This window comes from Ambystoma mexicanum, chromosome 1p (assembly GCF_040938575.1).
Source record: "Ambystoma mexicanum isolate Mex_15411 chromosome 1p, UKY_AmexF1_1, whole genome shotgun sequence".
Taxonomy (NCBI): Eukaryota; Metazoa; Chordata; class Amphibia; order Caudata; family Ambystomatidae; genus Ambystoma; species Ambystoma mexicanum.
Window position 1 is genome coordinate 12,398,913 of NC_090921.1, and position 23,214 is coordinate 12,422,126.

The following is a 23,214-nucleotide window of genomic DNA, read 5'->3' on the forward strand; positions in this document are numbered from 1 at the left end:
ACTCGTGTGCGTTTTCACCAAAAAAGGGTAAAGCATAAATCACTGTTCACTGAAAACGGACATGCGTTCACGATCCTGTCAATAAACACGTGCTTGGCAGGGCCACAAATCTGCCGACACGATGCCCTAATGAATGCACATCTCTTTGCCTTGGTAGTTGCTCCTTTTTGCAGCGCCTTTTCCTGCTGCATCACAAAAACTCAGTTCAAGACACTTGGCTCCATCCAGTGGAGCTCCTATGCCCAGCTTAGAAACCCCCAGGCACGAGATTGCAAGGTCCCTGGTAATTCTCCCACTCCTGGACACGTCGGAACCAAGTTTCGTATGCACTAGCAGCGAGAACAAAATCCCACATGTGAGGACAATAGGCGTCTTTCATTTAGGGCTAGTGTTAGGCTAAGAGTTTGCAGTAGCTCCTTGGGTCGAGTTAGGGGTCGAATGAGACAAAGCTAAGATTTGCGTTACGGCTGGGGTTGGTCCAGTAAGGATCCCACACACCATGGACCATCGGCGGAGGCCCCGGGTAGGCTTACACTGCGGGCTAATGGTGGACTTCTTTAAAAACGTGAGCACTAAATGGGGCGGGATGTTGACTGAAAGAATGCAGCTAGCTACAGAAATATGCAGAAATAAAGAAAAACACATCTCATTGCATGCCTTTAAAGAGCTTACTCTCCCTACCGGCAATGTTCCTGAACCTTCGCTTCCCAAACATTTTTAGAACCAAAAAAAACCTAGAAAAGATCTGACCTCCCTCACCGGGAATTGAACTCAAGACTGCTGGATGGAGGGGTGCTGACATTGACCACTAGGCTACCAGACTGCTGTTGAACAGAGCACTCCCGAAAGGTGACATTTCAATTTCAGGCTGACAAGTGTGCTTTATTGTTCAGTTCGGGCTTTGCACAGCCAGTGCTAGAATTCAATCCAAGTTCATGCTTTGCTTTGATTTTGAATTAATGGCCAAACCAGCCAATCCCTAAAAAAATACAGGTCTCAGAGGCTCTCGTTTCAGTACCAGCAGGGTAGCGTGGCCGAGCGGTCTAAGGCGCTGGATTTAGGCTCCAGTCTCTTTGGAGGCGTGGGTTCGAATCCCACCGCTGCCAATAGCTGTTTCTTTTTTATCTTCATGCCACGTGTACAGACAGGACAATTGGGAGCCAGGGAATGGCATGTGTTTATGAATTCTTGCTTTTCTGAACACCCAGACTGAAAGCACACATCTGACTCGTGTGCGTTTTCACCAAAAAAGGGTAAAGCATAAATCACTGTTCACTGAAAACGGACATGCGTTCACGATCCTGTCAATAAACACGTGCTTGGCAGGGCCACAAATCTGCCGACACGATGCCCTAATGAATGCACATCTCTTTGCCTTGGTAGTTGCTCCTTTTTGCAGCGCCTTTTCCTGCTGCATCACAAAAACTCAGTTCAAGACACTTGGCTCCATCCAGTGGAGCTCCTATGCCCAGCTTAGAAACCCCCAGGCACGAGATTGCAAGGTCCCTGGTAATTCTCCCACTCCTGGACACGTCGGAACCAAGTTTCGTATGCACTAGCAGCGAGAACAAAATCCCACATGTGAGGACAATAGGCGTCTTTCATTTAGGGCTAGTGTTAGGCTAAGAGTTTGCAGTAGCTCCTTGGGTCGAGTTAGGGGTCGAATGAGACAAAGCTAAGATTTGCGTTACGGCTGGGGTTGGTCCAGTAAGGATCCCACACACCATGGACCATCGGCGGAGGCCCCGGGTAGGCTTACACTGCGGGCTAATGGTGGACTTCTTTAAAAACGTGAGCACTAAATGGGGCGGGATGTTGACTGAAAGAATGCAGCTAGCTACAGAAATATGCAGAAATAAAGAAAAACACATCTCATTGCATGCCTTTAAAGAGCTTACTCTCCCTACCGGCAATGTTCCTGAACCTTCGCTTCCCAAACATTTTTAGAACCAAAAAAAACCTAGAAAAGATCTGACCTCCCTCACCGGGAATTGAACTCAAGACTGCTGGATGGAGGGGTGCTGACATTGACCACTAGGCTACCAGACTGCTGTTGAACAGAGCACTCCCGAAAGGTGACATTTCAATTTCAGGCTGACAAGTGTGCTTTATTGTTCAGTTCGGGCTTTGCACAGCCAGTGCTAGAATTCAATCCAAGTTCATGCTTTGCTTTGATTTTGAATTAATGGCCAAACCAGCCAATCCCTAAAAAAATACAGGTCTCAGAGGCTCTCGTTTCAGTACCAGCAGGGTAGCGTGGCCGAGCGGTCTAAGGCGCTGGATTTAGGCTCCAGTCTCTTTGGAGGCGTGGGTTCGAATCCCACCGCTGCCAATAGCTGTTTCTTTTTTATCTTCATGCCACGTGTACAGACAGGACAATTGGGAGCCAGGGAATGGCATGTGTTTATGAATTCTTGCTTTTCTGAACACCCAGACTGAAAGCACACATCTGACTCGTGTGCGTTTTCACCAAAAAAGGGTAAAGCATAAATCACTGTTCACTGAAAACGGACATGCGTTCACGATCCTGTCAATAAACACGTGCTTGGCAGGGCCACAAATCTGCCGACACGATGCCCTAATGAATGCACATCTCTTTGCCTTGGTAGTTGCTCCTTTTTGCAGCGCCTTTTCCTGCTGCATCACAAAAACTCAGTTCAAGACACTTGGCTCCATCCAGTGGAGCTCCTATGCCCAGCTTAGAAACCCCCAGGCACGAGATTGCAAGGTCCCTGGTAATTCTCCCACTCCTGGACACGTCGGAACCAAGTTTCGTATGCACTAGCAGCGAGAACAAAATCCCACATGTGAGGACAATAGGCGTCTTTCATTTAGGGCTAGTGTTAGGCTAAGAGTTTGCAGTAGCTCCTTGGGTCGAGTTAGGGGTCGAATGAGACAAAGCTAAGATTTGCGTTACGGCTGGGGTTGGTCCAGTAAGGATCCCACACACCATGGACCATCGGCGGAGGCCCCGGGTAGGCTTACACTGCGGGCTAATGGTGGACTTCTTTAAAAACGTGAGCACTAAATGGGGCGGGATGTTGACTGAAAGAATGCAGCTAGCTACAGAAATATGCAGAAATAAAGAAAAACACATCTCATTGCATGCCTTTAAAGAGCTTACTCTCCCTACCGGCAATGTTCCTGAACCTTCGCTTCCCAAACATTTTTAGAACCAAAAAAAACCTAGAAAAGATCTGACCTCCCTCACCGGGAATTGAACTCAAGACTGCTGGATGGAGGGGTGCTGACATTGACCACTAGGCTACCAGACTGCTGTTGAACAGAGCACTCCCGAAAGGTGACATTTCAATTTCAGGCTGACAAGTGTGCTTTATTGTTCAGTTCGGGCTTTGCACAGCCAGTGCTAGAATTCAATCCAAGTTCATGCTTTGCTTTGATTTTGAATTAATGGCCAAACCAGCCAATCCCTAAAAAAATACAGGTCTCAGAGGCTCTCGTTTCAGTACCAGCAGGGTAGCGTGGCCGAGCGGTCTAAGGCGCTGGATTTAGGCTCCAGTCTCTTTGGAGGCGTGGGTTCGAATCCCACCGCTGCCAATAGCTGTTTCTTTTTTATCTTCATGCCACGTGTACAGACAGGACAATTGGGAGCCAGGGAATGGCATGTGTTTATGAATTCTTGCTTTTCTGAACACCCAGACTGAAAGCACACATCTGACTCGTGTGCGTTTTCACCAAAAAAGGGTAAAGCATAAATCACTGTTCACTGAAAACGGACATGCGTTCACGATCCTGTCAATAAACACGTGCTTGGCAGGGCCACAAATCTGCCGACACGATGCCCTAATGAATGCACATCTCTTTGCCTTGGTAGTTGCTCCTTTTTGCAGCGCCTTTTCCTGCTGCATCACAAAAACTCAGTTCAAGACACTTGGCTCCATCCAGTGGAGCTCCTATGCCCAGCTTAGAAACCCCCAGGCACGAGATTGCAAGGTCCCTGGTAATTCTCCCACTCCTGGACACGTCGGAACCAAGTTTCGTATGCACTAGCAGCGAGAACAAAATCCCACATGTGAGGACAATAGGCGTCTTTCATTTAGGGCTAGTGTTAGGCTAAGAGTTTGCAGTAGCTCCTTGGGTCGAGTTAGGGGTCGAATGAGACAAAGCTAAGATTTGCGTTACGGCTGGGGTTGGTCCAGTAAGGATCCCACACACCATGGACCATCGGCGGAGGCCCCGGGTAGGCTTACACTGCGGGCTAATGGTGGACTTCTTTAAAAACGTGAGCACTAAATGGGGCGGGATGTTGACTGAAAGAATGCAGCTAGCTACAGAAATATGCAGAAATAAAGAAAAACACATCTCATTGCATGCCTTTAAAGAGCTTACTCTCCCTACCGGCAATGTTCCTGAACCTTCGCTTCCCAAACATTTTTAGAACCAAAAAAAACCTAGAAAAGATCTGACCTCCCTCACCGGGAATTGAACTCAAGACTGCTGGATGGAGGGGTGCTGACATTGACCACTAGGCTACCAGACTGCTGTTGAACAGAGCACTCCCGAAAGGTGACATTTCAATTTCAGGCTGACAAGTGTGCTTTATTGTTCAGTTCGGGCTTTGCACAGCCAGTGCTAGAATTCAATCCAAGTTCATGCTTTGCTTTGATTTTGAATTAATGGCCAAACCAGCCAATCCCTAAAAAAATACAGGTCTCAGAGGCTCTCGTTTCAGTACCAGCAGGGTAGCGTGGCCGAGCGGTCTAAGGCGCTGGATTTAGGCTCCAGTCTCTTTGGAGGCGTGGGTTCGAATCCCACCGCTGCCAATAGCTGTTTCTTTTTTATCTTCATGCCACGTGTACAGACAGGACAATTGGGAGCCAGGGAATGGCATGTGTTTATGAATTCTTGCTTTTCTGAACACCCAGACTGAAAGCACACATCTGACTCGTGTGCGTTTTCACCAAAAAAGGGTAAAGCATAAATCATTGTTCACTGAAAACGGACATGCGTTCACGATCCTGTCAATAAACACGTGCTTGGCAGGGCCACAAATCTGCCGACACGATGCCCTAATGAATGCACATCTCTTTGCCTTGGTAGTTGCTCCTTTTTGCAGCGCCTTTTCCTGCTGCATCACAAAAACTCAGTTCAAGACACTTGGCTCCATCCAGTGGAGCTCCTATGCCCAGCTTAGAAACCCCCAGGCACGAGATTGCAAGGTCCCTGGTAATTCTCCCACTCCTGGACACGTCGGAACCAAGTTTCGTATGCACTAGCAGCGAGAACAAAATCCCACATGTGAGGACAATAGGCGTCTTTCATTTAGGGCTAGTGTTAGGCTAAGAGTTTGCAGTAGCTCCTTGGGTCGAGTTAGGGGTCGAATGAGACAAAGCTAAGATTTGCGTTACGGCTGGGGTTGGTCCAGTAAGGATCCCACACACCATGGACCATCGGCGGAGGCCCCGGGTAGGCTTACACTGCGGGCTAATGGTGGACTTCTTTAAAAACGTGAGCACTAAATGGGGCGGGATGTTGACTGAAAGAATGCAGCTAGCTACAGAAATATGCAGAAATAAAGAAAAACACATCTCATTGCATGCCTTTAAAGAGCTTACTCTCCCTACCGGCAATGTTCCTGAACCTTCGCTTCCCAAACATTTTTAGAACCAAAAAAAACCTAGAAAAGATCTGACCTCCCTCACCGGGAATTGAACTCAAGACTGCTGGATGGAGGGGTGCTGACATTGACCACTAGGCTACCAGACTGCTGTTGAACAGAGCACTCCCGAAAGGTGACATTTCAATTTCAGGCTGACAAGTGTGCTTTATTGTTCAGTTCGGGCTTTGCACAGCCAGTGCTAGAATTCAATCCAAGTTCATGCTTTGCTTTGATTTTGAATTAATGGCCAAACCAGCCAATCCCTAAAAAAATACAGGTCTCAGAGGCTCTCGTTTCAGTACCAGCAGGGTAGCGTGGCCGAGCGGTCTAAGGCGCTGGATTTAGGCTCCAGTCTCTTTGGAGGCGTGGGTTCGAATCCCACCGCTGCCAATAGCTGTTTCTTTTTTATCTTCATGCCACGTGTACAGACAGGACAATTGGGAGCCAGGGAATGGCATGTGTTTATGAATTCTTGCTTTTCTGAACACCCAGACTGAAAGCACACATCTGACTCGTGTGCGTTTTCACCAAAAAAGGGTAAAGCATAAATCACTGTTCACTGAAAACGGACATGCGTTCACGATCCTGTCAATAAACACGTGCTTGGCAGGGCCACAAATCTGCCGACACGATGCCCTAATGAATGCACATCTCTTTGCCTTGGTAGTTGCTCCTTTTTGCAGCGCCTTTTCCTGCTGCATCACAAAAACTCAGTTCAAGACACTTGGCTCCATCCAGTGGAGCTCCTATGCCCAGCTTAGAAACCCCCAGGCACGAGATTGCAAGGTCCCTGGTAATTCTCCCACTCCTGGACACGTCGGAACCAAGTTTCGTATGCACTAGCAGCGAGAACAAAATCCCACATGTGAGGACAATAGGCGTCTTTCATTTAGGGCTAGTGTTAGGCTAAGAGTTTGCAGTAGCTCCTTGGGTCGAGTTAGGGGTCGAATGAGACAAAGCTAAGATTTGCGTTACGGCTGGGGTTGGTCCAGTAAGGATCCCACACACCATGGACCATCGGCGGAGGCCCCGGGTAGGCTTACACTGCGGGCTAATGGTGGACTTCTTTAAAAACGTGAGCACTAAATGGGGCGGGATGTTGACTGAAAGAATGCAGCTAGCTACAGAAATATGCAGAAATAAAGAAAAACACATCTCATTGCATGCCTTTAAAGAGCTTACTCTCCCTACCGGCAATGTTCCTGAACCTTCGCTTCCCAAACATTTTTAGAACCAAAAAAAACCTAGAAAAGATCTGACCTCCCTCACCGGGAATTGAACTCAGGACTGCTGGATGGAGGGGTGCTGACATTGACCACTAGGCTACCAGACTGCTGTCGAACAGAGCACTCCCGAAAGGTGACATTTCAATTTCAGGCTGACAAGTGTGCTTTATTGTTCAGTTCGGGCTTTGCACAGCCAGTGCTAGAATTCAATCCAAGTTCATGCTTTGCTTTGATTTTGAATTAATGGCCAAACCAGCCAATCCCTAAAAAAATACAGGTCTCAGAGGCTCTCGTTTCAGTACCAGCAGGGTAGCGTGGCCGAGCGGTCTAAGGCGCTGGATTTAGGCTCCAGTCTCTTTGGAGGCGTGGGTTCGAATCCCACCGCTGCCAATAGCTGTTTCTTTTTTATCTTCATGCCACGTGTACAGACAGGACAATTGGGAGCCAGGGAATGGCATGTGTTTATGAATTCTTGCTTTTCTGAACACCCAGACTGAAAGCACACATCTGACTCGTGTGCGTTTTCACCAAAAAAGGGTAAAGCATAAATCACTGTTCACTGAAAACCGACATGCGTTCACGATCCTGTCAATAAACACGTGCTTGGCAGGGCCACAAATCTGCCGACACGATGCCCTAATGAATGCACATCTCTTTGCCTTGGTAGTTGCTCCTTTTTGCAGAGCCTTTTCCTGCTGCATCACAAAAACTCAGTTCAAGACACTTGGCTCCATCCAGTGGAGCTCCTATGCCCAGCTTAGAAACCCCCAGGCACGAGATTGCAAGGTCCCTGGTAATTCTCCCACTCCTGGACACGTCGGAACCAAGTTTCGTATGCACTAGCAGCGAGAACAAAATCCCACATGTGAGGACAATAGGCGTCTTTCATTTAGGGCTAGTGTTAGGCTAAGAGTTTGCAGTAGCTCCTTGGGTCGAGTTAGGGGTCGAATGAGACAAAGCTAAGATTTGCGTTACGGCTGGGGTTGGTCCAGTAAGGATCCCACACACCATGGACCATCGGCGGAGGCCCCGGGTAGGCTTACACTGCGGGCTAATGGTGGACTTCTTTAAAAACGTGAGCACTAAATGGGGCGGGATGTTGACTGAAAGAATGCAGCTAGCTACAGAAATATGCAGAAATAAAGAAAAACACATCTCATTGCATGCCTTTAAAGAGCTTACTCTCCCTACCGGCAATGTTCCTGAACCTTCGCTTCCCAAACATTTTTAGAACCAAAAAAAACCTAGAAAAGATCTGACCTCCCTCACCGGGAATTGAACTCAAGACTGCTGGATGGAGGGGTGCTGACATTGACCACTAGGCTACCAGACTGCTGTCGAACAGAGCACTCCCGAAAGGTGACATTTCAATTTCAGGCTGACAAGTGTGCTTTATTGTTCAGTTCGGGCTTTGCACAGCCAGTGCTAGAATTCAATCCAAGTTCATGCTTTGCTTTGATTTTGAATTAATGGCCAAACCAGCCAATCCCTAAAAAAATACAGGTCTCAGAGGCTCTCGTTTCAGTACCAGCAGGGTAGCGTGGCCGAGCGGTCTAAGGCGCTGGATTTAGGCTCCAGTCTCTTTGGAGGCGTGGGTTCGAATCCCACCGCTGCCAATAGCTGTTTCTTTTTTATCTTCATGCCACGTGTACAGACAGGACAATTGGGAGCCAGGGAATGGCATGTGTTTATGAATTCTTGCTTTTCTGAACACCCAGACTGAAAGCACACATCTGACTCGTGTGCGTTTTCACCAAAAAAGGGTAAAGCATAAATCACTGTTCACTGAAAACGGACATGCGTTCACGATCCTGTCAATAAACACGTGCTTGGCAGGGCCACAAATCTGCCGACACGATGCCCTAATGAATGCACATCTCTTTGCCTTGGTAGTTGCTCCTTTTTGCAGCGCCTTTTCCTGCTGCATCACAAAAACTCAGTTCAAGACACTTGGCTCCATCCAGTGGAGCTCCTATGCCCAGCTTAGAAACCCCCAGGCACGAGATTGCAAGGTCCCTGGTAAATCTCCCACTCCTGGACACGTCGGAACCAAGTTTCGTATGCACTAGCAGCGAGAACAAAATCCCACATGTGAGGACAATAGGCGTCTTTCATTTAGGGCTAGTGTTAGGCTAAGAGTTTGCAGTAGCTCCTTGGGTCGAGTTAGGGGTCGAATGAGACAAAGCTAAGATTTGCGTTACGGCTGGGGTTGGTCCAGTAAGGATCCCACACACCATGGACCATCGGCGGAGGCCCCGGGTAGGCTTACACTGCGGGCTAATGGTGGACTTCTTTAAAAACGTGAGCACTAAATGGGGCGGGATGTTGACTGAAAGAATGCAGCTAGCTACAGAAATATGCAGAAATAAAGAAAAACACATCTCATTGCATGCCTTTAAAGAGCTTACTCTCCCTACCGGCAATGTTCCTGAACCTTCGCTTCCCAAACATTTTTAGAACCAAAAAAAACCTAGAAAAGATCTGACCTCCCTCACCGGGAATTGAACTCAAGACTGCTGGATGGAGGGGTGCTGACATTGACCACTAGGCTACCAGACTGCTGTCGAACAGAGCACTCCCGAAAGGTGACATTTCAATTTCAGGCTGACAAGTGTGCTTTATTGTTCAGTTCGGGCTTTGCACAGCCAGTGCTAGAATTCAATCCAAGTTCATGCTTTGCTTTGATTTTGAATTAATGGCCAAACCAGCCAATCCCTAAAAAAATACAGGTCTCAGAGGCTCTCGTTTCAGTACCAGCAGGGTAGCGTGGCCGAGCGGTCTAAGGCGCTGGATTTAGGCTCCAGTCTCTTTGGAGGCGTGGGTTCGAATCCCACCGCTGCCAATAGCTGTTTCTTTTTTATCTTCATGCCACGTGTACAGACAGGACAATTGGGAGCCAGGGAATGGCATGTGTTTATGAATTCTTGCTTTTCTGAACACCCAGACTGAAAGCACACATCTGACTCGTGTGCGTTTTCACCAAAAAAGGGTAAAGCATAAATCACTGTTCACTGAAAACGGACATGCGTTCACGATCCTGTCAATAAACACGTGCTTGGCAGGGCCACAAATCTGCCGACACGATGCCCTAATGAATGCACATCTCTTTGCCTTGGTAGTTGCTCCTTTTTGCAGCGCCTTTTCCTGCTGCATCACAAAAACTCAGTTCAAGACACTTGGCTCCATCCAGTGGAGCTCCTATGCCCAGCTTAGAAACCCCCAGGCACGAGATTGCAAGGTCCCTGGTAATTCTCCCACTCCTGGACACGTCGGAACCAAGTTTCGTATGCACTAGCAGCGAGAACAAAATCCCACATGTGAGGACAATAGGCGTCTTTCATTTAGGGCTAGTGTTAGGCTAAGAGTTTGCAGTAGCTCCTTGGGTCGAGTTAGGGGTCGAATGAGACAAAGCTAAGATTTGCGTTACGGCTGGGGTTGGTCCAGTAAGGATCCCACACACCATGGACCATCGGCGGAGGCCCCGGGTAGGCTTACACTGCGGGCTAATGGTGGACTTCTTTAAAAACGTGAGCACTAAATGGGGCGGGATGTTGACTGAAAGAATGCAGCTAGCTACAGAAATATGCAGAAATAAAGAAAAACACATCTCATTGCATGCCTTTAAAGAGCTTACTCTCCCTACCGGCAATGTTCCTGAACCTTCGCTTCCCAAACATTTTTAGAACCAAAAAAAACCTAGAAAAGATCTGACCTCCCTCACCGGGAATTGAACTCAAGACTGCTGGATGGAGGGGTGCTGACATTGACCACTAGGCTACCAGACTGCTGTTGAACAGAGCACTCCCGAAAGGTGACATTTCAATTTCAGGCTGACAAGTGTGCTTTATTGTTCAATTCGGGCTTTGCACAGCCAGTGCTAGAATTCAATCCAAGTTCATGCTTTGCTTTGATTTTGAATTAATGGCCAAACCAGCCAATCCCTAAAAAAATAAAGGTCTCAGAGGCTCTCGTTTCAGTACCAGCAGGGTAGCGTGGCCGAGCGGTCTAAGGCGCTGGATTTAGGCTCCAGTCTCTTTGGAGGCGTGGGTTCGAATCCCACCGCTGCTAATAGCTGTTTCTTTTTTATCTTCATGCCACGTGTACAGACAGGACAATTGGGAGCCAGGGAATGGCATGTGTTTATGAATTCTTGCTTTTCTGAACACCCAGACTGAAAGCACACATCTGACTCGTGTGCGTTTTCACCAAAAAAGGGTAAAGCATAAATCACTGTTCACTGAAAACGGACATGCGTTCACGATCCTGTCAATAAACACGTGCTTGGCAGGGCCACAAATCTGCCGACACGATGCCCTAATGAATGCACATCTCTTTGCCTTGGTAGTTGCTCCTTTTTGCAGCGCCTTTTCCTGCTGCATCACAAAAACTCAGTTCAAGACACTTGGCTCCATCCAGTGGAGCTCCTATGCCCAGCTTAGAAACCCCCAGGCACGAGATTGCAAGGTCCCTGGTAATTCTCCCACTCCTGGACACGTCGGAACCAAGTTTCGTATGCACTAGCAGCGAGAACAAAATCCCACATGTGAGGACAATAGGCGTCTTTCATTTAGGGCTAGTGTTAGGCTAAGAGTTTGCAGTAGCTCCTTGGGTCGAGTTAGGGGTCGAATGAGACAAAGCTAAGATTTGCGTTACGGCTGGGGTTGGTCCAGTAAGGATCCCACACACCATGGACCATCGGCGGAGGCCCCGGGTAGGCTTACACTGCGGGCTAATGGTGGACTTCTTTAAAAACGTGAGCACTAAATGGGGCGGGATGTTGACTGAAAGAATGCAGCTAGCTACAGAAATATGCAGAAATAAAGAAAAACACATCTCATTGCATGCCTTTAAAGAGCTTACTCTCCCTACCGGCAATGTTCCTGAACCTTCGCTTCCCAAACATTTTTAGAATCAAAAAAAACCTAGAAAAGATCTGACCTCCCTCACCGGGAATTGAACTCAAGACTGCTGGATGGAGGGGTGCTGACATTGACCACTAGGCTACCAGACTGCTGTTGAACAGAGCACTCCCGAAACGTGACATTTCAATTTCAGGCTGACAAGTGTGCTTTATTGTTCAGTTCGGGCTTTGCACAGCCAGTGCTAGAATTCAATCCAAGTTCATGCTTTGCTTTGATTTTGAATTAATGGCCAAACCAGCCAATCCCTAAAAAAATACAGGTCTCAGAGGCTCTCGTTTCAGTACCAGCAGGGTAGCGTGGCCGAGCGGTCTAAGGCGCTGGATTTAGGCTCCAGTCTCTTTGGAGGCGTGGGTTCGAATCCCACCGCTGCCAATAGCTGTTTCTTTTTTATCTTCATGCCACGTGTACAGACAGGACAATTGGGAGCCAGGGAATGGCATGTGTTTATGAATTCTTGCTTTTCTGAACACCCAGACTGAAAGCACACATCTGACTCGTGTGCGTTTTCACCAAAAAAGGGTAAAGCATAAATCACTGTTCACTGAAAACGGACATGCGTTCACGATCCTGTCAATAAACACGTGCTTGGCAGGGCCACAAATCTGCCGACACGATGCCCTAATGAATGCACATCTCTTTGCCTTGGTAGTTGCTCCTTTTTGCAGCGCCTTTTCCTGCTGCATCACAAAAACTCAGTTCAAGACACTTGGCTCCATCCAGTGGAGCTCCTATGCCCAGCTTAGAAACCCCCAGGCACGAGATTGCAAGGTCCCTGGTAATTCTCCCACTCCTGGACACGTCGGAACCAAGTTTCGTATGCACTAGCAGCGAGAACAAAATCCCACATGTGAGGACAATAGGCGTCTTTCATTTAGGGCTAGTGTTAGGCTAAGAGTTTGCAGTAGCTCCTTGGGTCGAGTTAGGGGTCGAATGAGACAAAGCTAAATTTGCGTTACGGCTGGGGTTGGTCCAGTAAGGATCCCACACACCATGGACCATCGGCGGAGGCCCCGGGTAGGCTTACACTGCGGGCTAATGGTGGACTTCTTTAAAAACGTGAGCACTAAATGGGGCGGGATGTTGACTGAAAGAATGCAGCTAGCTACAGAAATATGCAGAAATAAAGAAAAACACATCTCATTGCATGCCTTTAAAGAGCTTACTCTCCCTACCGGCAATGTTCCTGAACCTTCGCTTCCCAAACATTTTTAGAACCAAAAAAAACCTAGAAAAGATCTGACCTCCCTCACCGGGAATTGAACTCAAGACTGCTGGATGGAGGGGTGCTGACATTGACCACTAGGCTACCAGACTGCTGTTGAACAGAGCACTCCCGAAAGGTGACATTTCAATTTCAGGCTGACAAGTGTGCTTTATTGTTCAGTTCGGGCTTTGCACAGCCAGTGCTAGAATTCAATCCAAGTTCATGCTTTGCTTTGATTTTGAATTAATGGCCAAACCAGCCAATCCCTAAAAAAATACAGGTCTCAGAGGCTCTCGTTTCAGTACCAGCAGGGTAGCGTGGCCGAGCGGTCTAAGGCGCTGGATTTAGGCTCCAGTCTCTTTGGAGGCGTGGGTTCGAATCCCACCGCTGCCAATAGCTGTTTCTTTTTTATCTTCATGCCACGTGTACAGACAGGACAATTGGGAGCCAGGGAATGGCATGTGTTTATGAATTCTTGCTTTTCTGAACACCCAGACTGAAAGCACACATCTGACTCGTGTGCGTTTTCACCAAAAAAGGGTAAAGCATAAATCACTGTTCACTGAAAACGGACATGCGTTCACGATCCTGTCAATAAACACGTGCTTGGCAGGGCCACAAATCTGCCGACACGATGCCCTAATGAATGCACATCTCTTTGCCTTGGTAGTTGCTCCTTTTTGCAGCGCCTTTTCCTGCTGCATCACAAAAACTCAGTTCAAGACACTTGGCTCCATCCAGTGGAGCTCCTATGCCCAGCTTAGAAACCCCCAGGCACGAGATTGCAAGGTCCCTGGTAAATCTCCCACTCCTGGACACGTCGGAACCAAGTTTCGTATGCACTAGCAGCGAGAACAAAATCCCACATGTGAGGACAATAGGCGTCTTTCATTTAGGGCTAGTGTTAGGCTAAGAGTTTGCAGTAGCTCCTTGGGTCGAGTTAGGGGTCGAATGAGACAAAGCTAAGATTTGCGTTACGGCTGGGGTTGGTCCAGTAAGGATCCCACACACCATGGACCATCGGCGGAGGCCCCGGGTAGGCTTACACTGCGGGCTAATGGTGGACTTCTTTAAAAACGTGAGCACTAAATGGGGCGGGATGTTGACTGAAAGAATGCAGCTAGCTACAGAAATATGCAGAAATAAAGAAAAACACATCTCATTGCATGCCTTTAAAGAGCTTACTCTCCCTACCGGCAATGTTCCTGAACCTTCGCTTCCCAAACATTTTTAGAACCAAAAAAAACCTAGAAAAGATCTGACCTCCCTCACCGGGAATTGAACTCAAGACTGCTGGATGGAGGGGTGCTGACATTGACCACTAGGCTACCAGACTGCTGTCGAACAGAGCACTCCCGAAAGGTGACATTTCAATTTCAGGCTGACAAGTGTGCTTTATTGTTCAGTTCGGGCTTTGCACAGCCAGTGCTAGAATTCAATCCAAGTTCATGCTTTGCTTTGATTTTGAATTAATGGCCAAACCAGCCAATCCCTAAAAAAATACAGGTCTCAGAGGCTCTCGTTTCAGTACCAGCAGGGTAGCGTGGCCGAGCGGTCTAAGGCGCTGGATTTAGGCTCCAGTCTCTTTGGAGGCGTGGGTTCGAATCCCACCGCTGCCAATAGCTGTTTCTTTTTTATCTTCATGCCACGTGTACAGACAGGACAATTGGGAGCCAGGGAATGGCATGTGTTTATGAATTCTTGCTTTTCTGAACACCCAGACTGAAAGCACACATCTGACTCGTGTGCGTTTTCACCAAAAAAGGGTAAAGCATAAATCACTGTTCACTGAAAACGGACATGCGTTCACGATCCTGTCAATAAACACGTGCTTGGCAGGGCCACAAATCTGCCGACACGATGCCCTAATGAATGCACATCTCTTTGCCTTGGTAGTTGCTCCTTTTTGCAGCGCCTTTTCCTGCTGCATCACAAAAACTCAGTTCAAGACACTTGGCTCCATCCAGTGGAGCTCCTATGCCCAGCTTAGAAACCCCCAGGCACGAGATTGCAAGGTCCCTGGTAATTCTCCCACTCCTGGACACGTCGGAACCAAGTTTCGTATGCACTAGCAGCGAGAACAAAATCCCACATGTGAGGACAATAGGCGTCTTTCATTTAGGGCTAGTGTTAGGCTAAGAGTTTGCAGTAGCTCCTTGGGTCGAGTTAGGGGTCGAATGAGACAAAGCTAAGATTTGCGTTACGGCTGGGGTTGGTCCAGTAAGGATCCCACACACCATGGACCATCGGCGGAGGCCCCGGGTAGGCTTACACTGCGGGCTAATGGTGGACTTCTTTAAAAACGTGAGCACTAAATGGGGCGGGATGTTGACTGAAAGAATGCAGCTAGCTACAGAAATATGCAGAAATAAAGAAAAACACATCTCATTGCATGCCTTTAAAGAGCTTACTCTCCCTACCGGCAATGTTCCTGAACCTTCGCTTCCCAAACATTTTTAGAACCAAAAAAAACCTAGAAAAGATCTGACCTCCCTCACCGGGAATTGAACTCAAGACTGCTGGATGGAGGGGTGCTGACATTGACCACTAGGCTACCAGACTGCTGTTGAACAGAGCACTCCCGAAAGGTGACATTTCAATTTCAGGCTGACAAGTGTGCTTTATTGTTCAATTCGGGCTTTGCACAGCCAGTGCTAGAATTCAATCCAAGTTCATGCTTTGCTTTGATTTTGAATTAATGGCCAAACCAGCCAATCCCTAAAAAAATAAAGGTCTCAGAGGCTCTCGTTTCAGTACCAGCAGGGTAGCGTGGCCGAGCGGTCTAAGGCGCTGGATTTAGGCTCCAGTCTCTTTGGAGGCGTGGGTTCGAATCCCACCGCTGCTAATAGCTGTTTCTTTTTTATCTTCATGCCACGTGTACAGACAGGACAATTGGGAGCCAGGGAATGGCATGTGTTTATGAATTCTTGCTTTTCTGAACACCCAGACTGAAAGCACACATCTGACTCGTGTGCGTTTTCACCAAAAAAGGGTAAAGCATAAATCACTGTTCACTGAAAACGGACATGCGTTCACGATCCTGTCAATAAACACGTGCTTGGCAGGGCCACAAATCTGCCGACACGATGCCCTAATGAATGCACATCTCTTTGCCTTGGTAGTTGCTCCTTTTTGCAGCGCCTTTTCCTGCTGCATCACAAAAACTCAGTTCAAGACACTTGGCTCCATCCAGTGGAGCTCCTATGCCCAGCTTAGAAACCCCCAGGCACGAGATTGCAAGGTCCCTGGTAATTCTCCCACTCCTGGACACGTCGGAACCAAGTTTCGTATGCACTAGCAGCGAGAACAAAATCCCACATGTGAGGACAATAGGCGTCTTTCATTTAGGGCTAGTGTTAGGCTAAGAGTTTGCAGTAGCTCCTTGGGTCGAGTTAGGGGTCGAATGAGACAAAGCTAAGATTTGCGTTACGGCTGGGGTTGGTCCAGTAAGGATCCCACACACCATGGACCATCGGCGGAGGCCCCGGGTAGGCTTACACTGCGGGCTAATGGTGGACTTCTTTAAAAACGTGAGCACTAAATGGGGCGGGATGTTGACTGAAAGAATGCAGCTAGCTACAGAAATATGCAGAAATAAAGAAAAACACATCTCATTGCATGCCTTTAAAGAGCTTACTCTCCCTACCGGCAATGTTCCTGAACCTTCGCTTCCCAAACATTTTTAGAATCAAAAAAAACCTAGAAAAGATCTGACCTCCCTCACCGGGAATTGAACTCAAGACTGCTGGATGGAGGGGTGCTGACATTGACCACTAGGCTACCAGACTGCTGTTGAACAGAGCACTCCCGAAACGTGACATTTCAATTTCAGGCTGACAAGTGTGCTTTATTGTTCAGTTCGGGCTTTGCACAGCCAGTGCTAGAATTCAATCCAAGTTCATGCTTTGCTTTGATTTTGAATTAATGGCCAAACCAGCCAATCCCTAAAAAAATACAGGTCTCAGAGGCTCTCGTTTCAGTACCAGCAGGGTAGCGTGGCCGAGCGGTCTAAGGCGCTGGATTTAGGCTCCAGTCTCTTTGGAGGCGTGGGTTCGAATCCCACCGCTGCCAATAGCTGTTTCTTTTTTATCTTCATGCCACGTGTACAGACAGGACAATTGGGAGCCAGGGAATGGCATGTGTTTATGAATTCTTGCTTTTCTGAACACCCAGACTGAAAGCACACATCTGACTCGTGTGCGTTTTCACCAAAAAAGGGTAAAGCATAAATCACTGTTCACTGAAAACGGACATGCGTTCACGATCCTGTCAATAAACACGTGCTTGGCAGGGCCACAAATCTGCCGACACGATGCCCTAATGAATGCACATCTCTTTGCCTTGGTAGTTGCTCCTTTTTGCAGCGCCTTTTCCTGCTGCATCACAAAAACTCAGTTCAAGACACTTGGCTCCATCCAGTGGAGCTCCTATGCCCAGCTTAGAAACCCCCAGGCACGAGATTGCAAGGTCCCTGGTAATTCTCCCACTCCTGGACACGTCGGAACCAAGTTTCGTATGCACTAGCAGCGAGAACAAAATCCCACATGTGAGGACAATAGGCGTCTTTCATTTAGGGCTAGTGTTAGGCTAAGAGTTTGCAGTAGCTCCTTGGGTCGAGTTAGGGGTCGAATGAGACAAAGCTAAATTTGCGTTACGGCTGGGGTTGGTCCAGTAAGGATCCCACACACCATGGACCATCGGCGGAGGCCCCGGGTAGGCTTACACTGCGGGCTAATGGTGGACTTCTTTAAAAACGTGAGCACTAAATGGGGCGGGATGTTGACTGAAAGAATGCAGCTAGCTACAGAAATATGCAGAAATAAAGAAAAACACATCTCATTGCATGCCTTTAAAGAGCTTACTCTCCCTACCGGCAATGTTCCTGAACCTTCGCTTCCCAAACATTTTTAGAACCAAAAAAAACCTAGAAAAGATCTGACCTCCCTCACCGGGAATTGAACTCAAGACTGCTGGATGGAGGGGTGCTGACATTGACCACTAGGCTACCAGACTGCTGTTGAACAGAGCACTCCCGAAAGGTGACATTTCAATTTCAGGCTGACAAGTGTGCTTTATTGTTCAGTTCGGGCTTTGCACAGCCAGTGCTAGAATTCAATCCAAGTTCATGCTTTGCTTTGATTTTGAATTAATGGCCAAACCAGCCAATCCCTAAAAAAATACAGGTCTCAGAGGCTCTCGTTTCAGTACCAGCAGGGTAGCGTGGCCGAGCGGTCTAAGGCGCTGGATTTAGGCTCCAGTCTCTTTGGAGGCGTGGGTTCGAATCCCACCGCTGCCAATAGCTGTTTCTTTTTTATCTTCATGCCACGTGTACAGACAGGACAATTGGGAGCCAGGGAATGGCATGTGTTTATGAATTCTTGCTTTTCTGAACACCCAGACTGAAAGCACACATCTGACTCGTGTGCGTTTTCACCAAAAAAGGGTAAAGCATAAATCACTGTTCACTGAAAACGGACATGCGTTCACGATCCTGTCAATAAACACGTGCTTGGCAGGGCCACAAATCTGCCGACACGATGCCCTAATGAATGCACATCTCTTTGCCTTGGTAGTTGCTCCTTTTTGCAGCGCCTTTTCCTGCTGCATCACAAAAACTCAGTTCAAGACACTTGGCTCCATCCAGTGGAGCTCCTATGCCCAGCTTAGAAACCCCCAGGCACGAGATTGCAAGGTCCCTGGTAATTCTCCCACTCCTGGACACGTCGGAACCAAGTTTCGTATGCACTAGCAGCGAGAACAAAATCCCACATGTGAGGACAATAGGCGTCTTTCATTTAGGGCTAGTGTTAGGCTAAGAGTTTGCAGTAGCTCCTTGGGTCGAGTTAGGGGTCGAATGAGACAAAGCTAAGATTTGCGTTACGGCTGGGGTTGGTCCAGTAAGGATCCCACACACCATGGACCATCGGCGGAGGCCCCGGGTAGGCTTACACTGCGGGCTAATGGTGGACTTCTTTAAAAACGTGAGCACTAAATGGGGCGGGATGTTGACTGAAAGAATGCAGCTAGCTACAGAAATATGCAGAAATAAAGAAAAACACATCTCATTGCATGCCTTTAAAGAGCTTACTCTCCCTACCGGCAATGTTCCTGAACCTTCGCTTCCCAAACATTTTTAGAACCAAAAAAAACCTAGAAAAGATCTGACCTCCCTCACCGGGAATTGAACTCAAGACTGCTGGATGGAGGGGTGCTGACATTGACCACTAGGCTACCAGACTGCTGTTGAACAGAGCACTCCCGAAAGGTGACATTTCAATTTCAGGCTGACAAGTGTGCTTTATTGTTCAGTTCGGGCTTTGCACAGCCAGTGCTAGAATTCAATCCAAGTTCATGCTTTGCTTTGATTTTGAATTAATGGCCAAACCAGCCAATCCCTAAAAAAATACAGGTCTCAGAGGCTCTCGTTTCAGTACCAGCAGGGTAGCGTGGCCGAGCGGTCTAAGGCGCTGGATTTAGGCTCCAGTCTCTTTGGAGGCGTGGGTTCGAATCCCACCGCTGCCAATAGCTGTTTCTTTTTTATCTTCATGCCACGTGTACAGACAGGACAATTGGGAGCCAGGGAATGGCATGTGTTTATGAATTCTTGCTTTTCTGAACACCCAGACTGAAAGCACACATCTGACTCGTGTGCGTTTTCACCAAAAAAGGGTAAAGCATAAATCACTGTTCACTGAAAACGGACATGCGTTCACGATCCTGTCAATAAACACGTGCTTGGCAGGGCCACAAATCTGCCGACACGATGCCCTAATGAATGCACATCTCTTTGCCTTGGTAGTTGCTCCTTTTTGCAGCGCCTTTTCCTGCTGCATCACAAAAACTCAGTTCAAGACACTTGGCTCCATCCAGTGGAGCTCCTATGCCCAGCTTAGAAACCCCCAGGCACGAGATTGCAAGGTCCCTGGTAATTCTCCCACTCCTGGACACGTCGGAACCAAGTTTCGTATGCACTAGCAGCGAGAACAAAATCCCACATGTGAGGACAATAGGCGTCTTTCATTTAGGGCTAGTGTTAGGCTAAGAGTTTGCAGTAGCTCCTTGGGTCGAGTTAGGGGTCGAATGAGACAAAGCTAAGATTTGCGTTACGGCTGGGGTTGGTCCAGTAAGGATCCCACACACCATGGACCATCGGCGGAGGCCCCGGGTAGGCTTACACTGCGGGCTAATGGTGGACTTCTTTAAAAACGTGAGCACTAAATGGGGCGGGATGTTGACTGAAAGAATGCAGCTAGCTACAGAAATATGCAGAAATAAAGAAAAACACATCTCATTGCATGCCTTTAAAGAGCTTACTCTCCCTACCGGCAATGTTCCTGAACCTTCGCTTCCCAAACATTTTTAGAACCAAAAAAAACCTAGAAAAGATCTGACCTCCCTCACCGGGAATTGAACTCAAGACTGCTGGATGGAGGGGTGCTGACATTGACCACTAGGCTACCAGACTGCTGTTGAACAGAGCACTCCCGAAAGGTGACATTTCAATTTCAGGCTGACAAGTGTGCTTTATTGTTCAGTTCGGGCTTTGCACAGCCAGTGCTAGAATTCAATCCAAGTTCATGCTTTGCTTTGATTTTGAATTAATGGCCAAACCAGCCAATCCCTAAAAAAATACAGGTCTCAGAGGCTCTCGTTTCAGTACCAGCAGGGTAGCGTGGCCGAGCGGTCTAAGGCGCTGGATTTAGGCTCCAGTCTCTTTGGAGGCGTGGGTTCGAATCCCACCGCTGCCAATAGCTGTTTCTTTTTTATCTTCATGCCACGTGTACAGACAGGACAATTGGGAGCCAGGGAATGGCATGTGTTTATGAATTCTTGCTTTTCTGAACACCCAGACTGAAAGCACACATCTGACTCGTGTGCGTTTTCACCAAAAAAGGGTAAAGCATAAATCACTGTTCACTGAAAACGGACATGCGTTCACGATCCTGTCAATAAACACGTGCTTGGCAGGGCCACAAATCTGCCGACACGATGCCCTAATGAATGCACATCTCTTTGCCTTGGTAGTTGCTCCTTTTTGCAGCGCCTTTTCCTGCTGCATCACAAAAACTCAGTTCAAGACACTTGGCTCCATCCAGTGGAGCTCCTATGCCCAGCTTAGAAACCCCCAGGCACGAGATTGCAAGGTCCCTGGTAATTCTCCCACTCCTGGACACGTCGGAACCAAGTTTCGTATGCACTAGCAGCGAGAACAAAATCCCACATGTGAGGACAATAGGCGTCTTTCATTTAGGGCTAGTGTTAGGCTAAGAGTTTGCAGTAGCTCCTTGGGTCGAGTTAGGGGTCGAATGAGACAAAGCTAAGATTTGCGTTACGGCTGGGGTTGGTCCAGTAAGGATCCCACACACCATGGACCATCGGCGGAGGCCCCGGGTAGGCTTACACTGCGGGCTAATGGTGGACTTCTTTAAAAACGTGAGCACTAAATGGGGCGGGATGTTGACTGAAAGAATGCAGCTAGCTACAGAAATATGCAGAAATAAAGAAAAACACATCTCATTGCATGCCTTTAAAGAGCTTACTCTCCCTACCGGCAATGTTCCTGAACCTTCGCTTCCCAAACATTTTTAGAACCAAAAAAAACCTAGAAAAGATCTGACCTCCCTCACCGGGAATTGAACTCAAGACTGCTGGATGGAGGGGTGCTGACATTGACCACTAGGCTACCAGACTGCTGTTGAACAGAGCACTCCCGAAAGGTGACATTTCAATTTCAGGCTGACAAGTGTGCTTTATTGTTCAGTTCGGGCTTTGCACAGCCAGTGCTAGAATTCAATCCAAGTTCATGCTTTGCTTTGATTTTGAATTAATGGCCAAACCAGCCAATCCCTAAAAAAATACAGGTCTCAGAGGCTCTCGTTTCAGTACCAGCAGGGTAGCGTGGCCGAGCGGTCTAAGGCGCTGGATTTAGGCTCCAGTCTCTTTGGAGGCGTGGGTTCGAATCCCACCGCTGCCAATAGCTGTTTCTTTTTTATCTTCATGCCACGTGTACAGACAGGACAATTGGGAGCCAGGGAATGGCATGTGTTTATGAATTCTTGCTTTTCTGAACACCCAGACTGAAAGCACACATCTGACTCGTGTGCGTTTTCACCAAAAAAGGGTAAAGCATAAATCACTGTTCACTGAAAACGGACATGCGTTCACGATCCTGTCAATAAACACGTGCTTGGCAGGGCCACAAATCTGCCGACACGATGCCCTAATGAATGCACATCTCTTTGCCTTGGTAGTTGCTCCTTTTTGCAGCGCCTTTTCCTGCTGCATCACAAAAACTCAGTTCAAGACACTTGGCTCCATCCAGTGGAGCTCCTATGCCCAGCTTAGAAACCCCCAGGCACGAGATTGCAAGGTCCCTGGTAATTCTCCCACTCCTGGACACGTCGGAACCAAGTTTCGTATGCACTAGCAGCGAGAACAAAATCCCACATGTGAGGACAATAGGCGTCTTTCATTTAGGGCTAGTGTTAGGCTAAGAGTTTGCAGTAGCTCCTTGGGTCGAGTTAGGGGTCGAATGAGACAAAGCTAAGATTTGCGTTACGGCTGGGGTTGGTCCAGTAAGGATCCCACACACCATGGACCATCGGCGGAGGCCCCGGGTAGGCTTACACTGCGGGCTAATGGTGGACTTCTTTAAAAACGTGAGCACTAAATGGGGCGGGATGTTGACTGAAAGAATGCAGCTAGCTACAGAAATATGCAGAAATAAAGAAAAACACATCTCATTGCATGCCTTTAAAGAGCTTACTCTCCCTACCGGCAATGTTCCTGAACCTTCGCTTCCCAAACATTTTTAGAACCAAAAAAAACCTAGAAAAGATCTGACCTCCCTCACCGGGAATTGAACTCAAGACTGCTGGATGGAGGGGTGCTGACATTGACCACTAGGCTACCAGACTGCTGTTGAACAGAGCACTCCCGAAAGGTGACATTTCAATTTCAGGCTGACAAGTGTGCTTTATTGTTCAGTTCGGGCTTTGCACAGCCAGTGCTAGAATTCAATCCAAGTTCATGCTTTGCTTTGATTTTGAATTAATGGCCAAACCAGCCAATCCCTAAAAAAATACAGGTCTCAGAGGCTCTCGTTTCAGTACCAGCAGGGTAGCGTGGCCGAGCGGTCTAAGGCGCTGGATTTAGGCTCCAGTCTCTTTGGAGGCGTGGGTTCGAATCCCACCGCTGCCAATAGCTGTTTCTTTTTTATCTTCATGCCACGTGTACAGACAG

At 47.9% G+C, this 23,214-nt stretch overlaps 19 non-coding genes across 19 annotated transcripts; all 19 read left to right on the forward strand.

Moving 5' to 3' along the window:
* The first annotated feature begins 1,024 nt into the window (after nt 1-1,024).
* Nucleotides 1,025-1,106, forward strand: TRNAL-UAG (transfer RNA leucine (anticodon UAG)). The gene has a single exon. It is a non-coding gene; the product is annotated as a tRNA-Leu (tRNA).
* A 1,144-nt stretch (nt 1,107-2,250) lies between these two features.
* Nucleotides 2,251-2,332, forward strand: TRNAL-UAG (transfer RNA leucine (anticodon UAG)). Its single transcript has one exon. It is a non-coding gene; the product is annotated as a tRNA-Leu (tRNA).
* A 1,144-nt stretch (nt 2,333-3,476) lies between these two features.
* On the forward strand, nt 3,477-3,558 carry TRNAL-UAG (transfer RNA leucine (anticodon UAG)). The gene has a single exon. It is a non-coding gene; the product is annotated as a tRNA-Leu (tRNA).
* A 1,144-nt stretch (nt 3,559-4,702) lies between these two features.
* TRNAL-UAG (transfer RNA leucine (anticodon UAG)) lies at nt 4,703-4,784 on the forward strand. Its single transcript has one exon. It is a non-coding gene; the product is annotated as a tRNA-Leu (tRNA).
* A 1,144-nt stretch (nt 4,785-5,928) lies between these two features.
* On the forward strand, nt 5,929-6,010 carry TRNAL-UAG (transfer RNA leucine (anticodon UAG)). Its single transcript has one exon. It is a non-coding gene; the product is annotated as a tRNA-Leu (tRNA).
* Nucleotides 6,011-7,154: 1,144 nt separating this feature from the next.
* TRNAL-UAG (transfer RNA leucine (anticodon UAG)) lies at nt 7,155-7,236 on the forward strand. The gene has a single exon. It is a non-coding gene; the product is annotated as a tRNA-Leu (tRNA).
* A 1,144-nt stretch (nt 7,237-8,380) lies between these two features.
* On the forward strand, nt 8,381-8,462 carry TRNAL-UAG (transfer RNA leucine (anticodon UAG)). Its single transcript has one exon. It is a non-coding gene; the product is annotated as a tRNA-Leu (tRNA).
* Nucleotides 8,463-9,606: 1,144 nt separating this feature from the next.
* On the forward strand, nt 9,607-9,688 carry TRNAL-UAG (transfer RNA leucine (anticodon UAG)). Its single transcript has one exon. It is a non-coding gene; the product is annotated as a tRNA-Leu (tRNA).
* A 1,144-nt stretch (nt 9,689-10,832) lies between these two features.
* TRNAL-UAG (transfer RNA leucine (anticodon UAG)) lies at nt 10,833-10,914 on the forward strand. Its single transcript has one exon. It is a non-coding gene; the product is annotated as a tRNA-Leu (tRNA).
* Nucleotides 10,915-12,058: 1,144 nt separating this feature from the next.
* TRNAL-UAG (transfer RNA leucine (anticodon UAG)) lies at nt 12,059-12,140 on the forward strand. The gene has a single exon. It is a non-coding gene; the product is annotated as a tRNA-Leu (tRNA).
* Nucleotides 12,141-13,283: 1,143 nt separating this feature from the next.
* Nucleotides 13,284-13,365, forward strand: TRNAL-UAG (transfer RNA leucine (anticodon UAG)). The gene has a single exon. It is a non-coding gene; the product is annotated as a tRNA-Leu (tRNA).
* Nucleotides 13,366-14,509: 1,144 nt separating this feature from the next.
* Nucleotides 14,510-14,591, forward strand: TRNAL-UAG (transfer RNA leucine (anticodon UAG)). The gene has a single exon. It is a non-coding gene; the product is annotated as a tRNA-Leu (tRNA).
* Nucleotides 14,592-15,735: 1,144 nt separating this feature from the next.
* TRNAL-UAG (transfer RNA leucine (anticodon UAG)) lies at nt 15,736-15,817 on the forward strand. The gene has a single exon. It is a non-coding gene; the product is annotated as a tRNA-Leu (tRNA).
* A 1,144-nt stretch (nt 15,818-16,961) lies between these two features.
* Nucleotides 16,962-17,043, forward strand: TRNAL-UAG (transfer RNA leucine (anticodon UAG)). The gene has a single exon. It is a non-coding gene; the product is annotated as a tRNA-Leu (tRNA).
* A 1,143-nt stretch (nt 17,044-18,186) lies between these two features.
* TRNAL-UAG (transfer RNA leucine (anticodon UAG)) lies at nt 18,187-18,268 on the forward strand. Its single transcript has one exon. It is a non-coding gene; the product is annotated as a tRNA-Leu (tRNA).
* Nucleotides 18,269-19,412: 1,144 nt separating this feature from the next.
* TRNAL-UAG (transfer RNA leucine (anticodon UAG)) lies at nt 19,413-19,494 on the forward strand. The gene has a single exon. It is a non-coding gene; the product is annotated as a tRNA-Leu (tRNA).
* A 1,144-nt stretch (nt 19,495-20,638) lies between these two features.
* Nucleotides 20,639-20,720, forward strand: TRNAL-UAG (transfer RNA leucine (anticodon UAG)). Its single transcript has one exon. It is a non-coding gene; the product is annotated as a tRNA-Leu (tRNA).
* Nucleotides 20,721-21,864: 1,144 nt separating this feature from the next.
* On the forward strand, nt 21,865-21,946 carry TRNAL-UAG (transfer RNA leucine (anticodon UAG)). Its single transcript has one exon. It is a non-coding gene; the product is annotated as a tRNA-Leu (tRNA).
* Nucleotides 21,947-23,090: 1,144 nt separating this feature from the next.
* Nucleotides 23,091-23,172, forward strand: TRNAL-UAG (transfer RNA leucine (anticodon UAG)). Its single transcript has one exon. It is a non-coding gene; the product is annotated as a tRNA-Leu (tRNA).
* The last annotated feature ends 42 nt before the right edge of the window (nt 23,173-23,214 follow it).